General features: G+C 38.0%; 1 long non-coding RNA gene across 1 annotated transcript in view; it reads left to right on the forward strand.

Annotated features, from left to right (window-relative positions):
* LOC117283689 overlaps positions 1–7606 on the forward strand; it is a 336703-nt gene that overhangs the window by 72857 nt on the left and 256240 nt on the right. The window lies entirely within an intron of this gene.

Raw genomic sequence — 7606 nt, forward strand, 5'->3', positions numbered from 1 at the left:
TGGTACTGGGGATTGAACTCAGGGATGGAATTCAGGGACCTTGTGCTTGCTAGGCAGGCAGTGGCACCACTGAGCTAAATCCCCGGCCCACCTTGTTCCTGCTTTGGAGCTAGCCAGCCATAGCCTAAGTCTCTTACCCTTTAAATTGTGGGGGTCAGGTATTAATGTCCTGGAATGGAATGGGAGAGATATGTAGAATACTACTGTAGGAACCATTGAATGAACATTTATGATGCTAATGATGTGATTTATAGGAGGGACTGTTTAGGTTAGAAAGAAATACAACAACTAAGGTTGTAGCTATCCATTTAGTCACTCAAGAAATATTATAGATTTCCTTGTGGTGTTGGGTATGGAGGCTCAGTAGATTTGCAAATTTAGGTGAAGCAAGCTGTGCAATTTTCCAGCATGTGCTAAAAACTATTTTTCTCACTTAGAAGTCCATTTACCTTCCTGAATATGTACAGGGCACTAATTAAACTCCTTGAATCCTCTGGGTTGAGGATAGTGCTTGCAAGGCAGCCATCATACAAATTATTTCATTACATTTTTAAGTCCTTTGTTTGAATTTAGGTGTTTAACTTGTAGCCAACCTACAGTTTTCTCTGTCTCCTTGTTTTATGTTCATTCCTGCTGTTTAGAATGGATAAGGACTTCACCCTCTGCCTTGGACAGCTGGATGAATTTCACATGGGGCTATCTCTTGAAACAATAAATTGCTTTCTTCTCTGAACTGAAGTATAATACTTTCCCTAACAAATGGAGCCCACCGACCCTCACCTATCTAAAATTGAAAAAGAAAGGATATCAGATTACCTCTGAATTGCTCTTCAGAAACACCGTAGAGGTGGATCTTCTGCAACTGTTAAGCTCAAAGGTTGTTTCTAGTAGTTTCAGCATAATTCCATCAAATGTTGTGCAGAATGTCTTAGTTACTTTTCTTGTTGCTGAGACAAAAGACCTGACATCCAAGGTTAAAGGGAGAAAAGTTTATTAACCTCATAGTTTGTACAGGTTTCAGTCCATAATTGGCTGGCTCCAAGGTAGGGTGGCAGAGGGGCAACAGTTCACGGTGGACGGAAGGTAGCAAAGCAACCAGAGAGAGCCTTAACAGTGTCTTCCTGCCACTTTTATCTTATCCAGACTACTGAGCTTAGGGTGTCTGGATCAAGGTACTGGTTTATTAATCACAAGCCTTTGATTCCAGCACCACACACTCTAGATTCAGCCAGCTTTGAAAAAGCTCCATTTAAGATTTCACGAGCCTTTGGGGAGACATCTAGACACAAACCATAATACAGAGCATGGCTGTTCTGTTGTCATTGATCCTCACTTGTTATAGTTCATGAAGGAAGAAACAGGGCTGAACCATGGAAAATACATTGTCCTGTTTTACAGCTGTTTTTCAGACTGGAGGAAAAAGAAAGCCAATGACTTGTTGGAGATTTAAATAAGAGAAAAGGATTTTATTTTTATCTAGGTGGAGAAGGAGGTGTATTTTTCTAATGTTTAGTGGCTACATCTGAGTCTGAAGCAACATTTGCCAACTGATTTGAACAGGCATTTCTCTCCAGACTGACTTCTCATCTATTTCCAAAAGATTTAGAGAGCCACCTCTGTCCTTCCAATTATGCAGGACATTATGAGAAAGACAAGAGAGGTTTACACTACTGTCTCTTCATTCTGATGGTTTTACCTCTGATTTTAGAAAGAAGAAACAAATGTTACTAAAAAATACATGTGCTAAATGCTAAAGTAATCTGGGTTCTAGAAATTTTGGTAAGACTACTTTTGACATAGGTGGTGGTAAAAAGGCTTTAGATGAAAAGCTGAACTGATAATAATATACTAAATGTGATTGGATTTTAAAGAAGAAATACCACAGCTGAGCTAAGAAAGCTATCAAAGAAGCAAACAAAGATAGTTTTCATGGAAGCCATTGTTACTTTACAATGGCCTGGTTGGCTTTTGATGTAGACCTCAGGACACTTTAGTGCAACATGCTGAGCCTTCAGAGAAGAGGTCCCATTGCCTTTTATAATGATAAAGCATGAAATTTTATTGTAGAAAAGTTATGAAATGTAGAAGAAGTTGATAAAAGTGCACAAAATTCTATATATTGATAAGAATTATTAACTTTTTGATTTTGTTTTTTTCTATAGTTATGACTAAATCATACTTTTTAAATTTACTTCCTTTCATTTTATTCTATTATCTTTTAAGAAACACTACTTGTCTGTATTTTGTCTCTTTTCACCTTTTCTTACATATTTTGAATACTCTCCTTGCCATTTCTTTAGCATTGTATGTAGTACATTTTTACTCCTGAGTTTAAATTTCTATACTAACATAGTTCTTCTCAAATTTCTTCCTTAGCTTCACAGCCTTAGTTTTGCTTCTTCTGTTATCTTTTATATTATATATTTTTTAAAAAATCTCATTTTTTGAAAGTTGAAACCAATTATTTGTCTCAAATATTCTTCATCTTTCAGGAGGTCTTTTTCATCTTCCTTTTGCTTGTTTTCTTTCTGTATTTGTCTCAGGATTTTTGTAAGAATTTAAAAAAATTTCTTTGCCTACAGGTAAAGTTTTACTTATTGGTATTTTATCTTATTTGAGACAATTTTTTTTTAGATTATATTCAGTCTTTCCTTCACTGGTTGGTGACAGCTTCACTTGTCTTTTCTGTCCTGGAAGGAGTTGTTCTTTTTACTCATCTGGAGAAAAGACTCAGTACATTATGCAAATGTTTTGCCATGCTATAATGTAGGACACTATTTTCCAACTTCCTACAGCAGTTATTACTTTTATAGCCTCCTCTACTAATTTCTCATGATTTCTCCAGCTTTCTAAAATAGTCTTCTGAGCATTATCTAAACTCTTTCAACATTTTCCTTGCTGTCTGCTGCCCGTTTTTCAAACCAATTCTTTATACTTTAGGTAATAATATTGTCATATCAGAACCCATTTCTAGCTTTTTTTTTTTTAACTCGATGCTGGCCAGGACAGATTATACAGATGTCCATCAGTATCCAAGAAGGGTTGGATCCAGGACCTGTGGTGAAGGGTTAGCAAAATCCTTGAATGGCACGTCCCCTTATATAAAATGGTGTAGTATTTGCAAAGAACCTAAGCATACCCTCATTATACTTAAATTGTCTCTAAGTGACTTGTAATGCCTATTACAATGTAAGTGCTATGTAGCTGGTTGTTATTGCTTAGGGAATAGTGACAAGAAAAAGCCGGCACATGTTCAGTACAGGCACAATATTTATTCTTTGAATATTTTCAACCTGCGGTTGGTGGACTCCATGGATGCAGAACCCATGCATGCAGAGGGCTGACTGTGTTCTGGCAGTGTGTTGTGGGTGTCAGCACTCATTTTCAACACTAATTTTTGTATCAGTTATTTACTGCCAGTATATAATGCTGCATAGCAAGCAAGGCATTGGAGAATACATGAGTGGTGCTAGAAACATTTAGCTGTAATGTAAAGAAAACTTCCAGTACACTCCATTACCACTGGGGCCATTGTCAAATTTCTCTTCACATAGTCACATGGCAAGTATTATTCAGAGGAATTTTCTCATCCGTGCCTTGGTCTTTTCGTGTCTGCCTTTTGGCTTGGTCATTGTGATTTCCTCCCATTTGCATGCAGGAAAATGTAGCAATACATGGTGATGCAAGGTAGATATTTTAGGACTAACTTTGAACTTGTAGTGTATAGAAACAGTTAAATCATGTGAAAACCTTAGTTACTTGAACTTTTATCAGTAATATCTCAATTAGGAACATCTCACTCCTGAATATAAAATCCTAATTTGCTTCCTGACTGGCAACAAACATGATGGGAAAATGTTGTCAGATGAAGTAAATTCCAGCATTATTAATGGTCAGCAATACCAAACCCTCCCTGTGGCATAGCTGCTGAGCTCTCCCAGTCTCACAGGCTGTAGAAACAGCACAGTGTGCTTCATCCGATTTCTGCCCTTTTTTCATGCTCTGCTGTCACTCAGAAATAACTTCCTCCCCTTTTTCCCTCTGTCCTCTCCTTGAAAAGGGTAACTTTTATGGTCTTTAAAGATCAGGTTTCACATGTGATAGAGAAAGTTTGTCTGTCTCTGTCTGACTTAACTATCATATCTTCCAGGGTTTTTGCTTTGTTTCTCCCAGTCTGCTACCCAGTAGTCCTTCTTCTGAGCTGTTATAGAATCGCAGGCATAGCTCCACCCTTACCATGTAGTGTGCCCACTTTCCATTTTTGTGTCTGTTATCTGGCTGAACTGTGATCTCCTGTGTGCAAATACCATGTCTTGCTCTATCATAAATCTCCAGATCCCAGAACATTGCCTGACATTAATGAATGAGGCTCAAGGAAGGCAAATACAGTGGAAGTTGCAAATTTTAAGGTAGCTGACAAATAGGCACTGGGTGGATGCCAGGCTTACCCATTTCTCTCACGCCTGCACTCACAGAAGACAAAAGATAGTTTTTTCCTAGAAGCCTCAGTTCTCTTGCTGTCCAGTCGAGGGTGCTGATGACTTGATTATCTTTCAGTTCTCCTCTACCCTTTTTCTTTTTCATTTAATTCAAAATGCTTAACATATAACTATTAAATTGTTAATAAGCAGGAATAAGTATGCCATTAATTTGGAAATATTTTATTCAGAGGATGGACTCTCTGCAAGATTTCAGAGGTGGCTGCACAATAATTAATGAATTTAATTTCCAGTGCTAAATACATCATAATTTGAGGCCGAGTTTATGTGCTAATTACAATTAGGCCCAGAAGATAGTCCGTTTTCTTGGCCTGCTATCATCTCTTTCTCTCTGATTTTCCTTTAAAAAGCATAGCTCCTAAAATGAACCTTCTGGGAGGTTGAATTGGTAAAAACACAGGACCCACTAGACCTCAGCATGCCCATGGGTTTGTGTTTGCCAAGGATTACAATGTGATGCTGGTTCTGATGTAAAGAGACACATGGTGCCAGGCTTGGGTGTTTGGGACATCTTCAGCTCTTGATACCCATATGAGGTTGAAGAGGCTATTTCAACTCTCTGAGCCCTCCTTTCTTCATCTGATTGAACAAAGGTTATCAATAACATAAATCATAGCTAAATGAAGTATGCTGAAAGAACTAGTACATACTATATGCTCAATATTTGGGGCTAATATTACAATCTTTACCACAACAGAGTTGAGCATCTCTGTAATTGATTGTGGGCTAAGTATTAAAATCATCAAGATTCAGGCAGCTCTTTCTGTCTCTTGACTTGCCCCTGGCTTGGAGGTTTTAACTTTGAGCAGCTACATCTAGCAACCTGTCACTTGCTACCTTTTGGTTCTCTCATCCAGCTCCCTGGCTGTGAAATGAGAAGAGCTATAACCTCTGAAAGCTAACACATTAATTAAGGGGCCCCCAATGGCCCCAGGGTTCTGGTCTTTGCTTGACCACTCTGTGTCTGTTTGGAGCTCTGTCTGTTAAGGGAACCCATTTTTAAAACCCAAGAATAAAAGCAAGCAGGAGTATGTGCCCATCTCTCTTTGTGTATGTTTGCTGTGCTGTGTGGAATGGCATCAGATGCAGCAAGCTGAGGAATAGAGGGGATGTGGTGGGGACAGGAGCTCAGTGGCATTTCTTTCCCTTAGATGCATGCTACAGAGCCAGTTGTTCAGCACTTGGCACACTCATTGCACACCACACCCGCATGCAAAGTCTCTGAGAAACTTGAATCTAGTTTCATAGGCAGTCTTCGCTTTCCCAGCTAATTGGAAGGCAGCTGAGAGGATCAGCTTCTCACATTAACCTACCGTAAAAGGCTTCTGGGATTTGTGTTTGAGTTCTCACAGAGGGAGCCCTTGTCTCATTTCAGGACACACATGCTTAGATTTAATTAACTCAATTTTTTAAAAAAGTTGAAATCAGGAGGGTTTTTGGATCAGCTTGCAGGGAACACCAGTTTTGGTTTGCTGGATAATGGGTTTTGTAAATAAGTAGATGCAGGTCTCTTCAACTCTGGACCCCAGCAAAGACCCAGATCAGAGAAAGCATCATTTAATGGGATTCCTCAAATATCTTTAGTTTGATTTTGCTTCAGCTTGGAGAGGAGAGATCAGTCAGACTACAGCTCATTATAGCTTAATATTGTAGACTTATAAGTAATACATCACCTCCATTTTAATAAGAATTTCTAATGTTCTGTGTAATAATTTTGTGATTGTCAGTGATAATGATTAATTAAAAGGAGATTGATCTATTTTTCCAAGTTGACTCGGGACCAGCATTAGCAGAGCAGCCTTTATCTAATAGCTGTGAGTCCTATGTGACTTGTAATATTCCCCCTGTTCATCTCCTCTATACCTGAAGTCTTTCCTAGACAGAGGGATTCCTCATCAAAGATAAAGTTTAGAATACAAATTCAGTGTGAAAGAAAGGGCCGTAGACTTGAACTCTGCTATTAATGTCTGCTATGAGGTCTTTTCCTCACCTCCTGGAGAGGGAAGGAATGAGGGTTATAGACAGTAGTGGACACTTGGAAGAGGATGCCACCCCGCATAGAGGAAGACAGAGGTGGCTACAGAAAGCAGACAGGCTCGGTCCTGGTTCTCCTCCTCGAATTTACTTTTAAAACATTTGTAACTTCCTTACCTTTAAATTAATATAACTGTCAGTGGACATAATAATTGTTTGCATTTGTAGGGTAAAATGTGATATGTTGATATTTATATGTGTTGTGGAATGATTAAATCAAGGAAATCAGCATTTACTTATGGAGATACTTGAAATTTAGTCTAAGCAATTAAAAAATATACATCATTATTAACTGTAGCCATCTTGTTGTAAAATAGATCTCATAAACTTATTTCTGTCATCTAAATGAAAGAATGTACCTGCTGACCAATATTTACCCATGTAGTCAATAATTTACATTTCAACTTTAAATAAGGTTGTATAGTGTTTTTCTTTTTGTATCTGGTTTATATCATTTAGCGTAATATCCTGCAGGCTCATCACATTTTGTAAATGACAATTTACTTCTTTTCAAAGGCTGCATAGTATTTCACTTTATGTACTTATTTTCTTATCCATTCATCTACAATGGACAAGTAGGTTGAGGTCATATTTTGTCTGTTGTGAACACTGTTGAAAGAACATGAAAGTCTGTGCAGATATCTCTGTAATATAATGATTTCAGTTTCTCTGTATGCACACACACATACACACACACACACATACATACACAGAAGTGGGATTGCTGAATCACATAGCAATTCTATTTCTACTTTTTGAGGAACATTATTTCCCTTCTGATACTCTCTCAGCTTTTTTCCCTTTGAGTGTCTAGAATTCTGTTGGCTTTCATTCCTCTTTATATAATCTCCCAGATAGTAGTTTAAGTAGATATAATTTCAGAAGCAGTACTTTCAGAAATAGTGCTATTTTGGAGGGAGGGTATTGGGGGCTAAAACTACAAATGATTCAGGAAGGGCATCAGGAACCACACACCTTGAGAGCCTTAAGAAAGACAGTCAGAGTAGTAACAGTCAGGTACTGTTAGGCCTCATAACCAAATTTTGGAAAGGTAGATAAATTTCCTGAGATCA

The sequence above is a fragment of the Fukomys damarensis genome, unplaced genomic scaffold (genome assembly GCF_012274545.1).
Source record: "Fukomys damarensis isolate Sample0158 unplaced genomic scaffold, DMR_v1.0_HiC HiC_scaffold_29, whole genome shotgun sequence".
Classification (NCBI taxonomy): domain Eukaryota; kingdom Metazoa; phylum Chordata; class Mammalia; order Rodentia; family Bathyergidae; genus Fukomys; species Fukomys damarensis.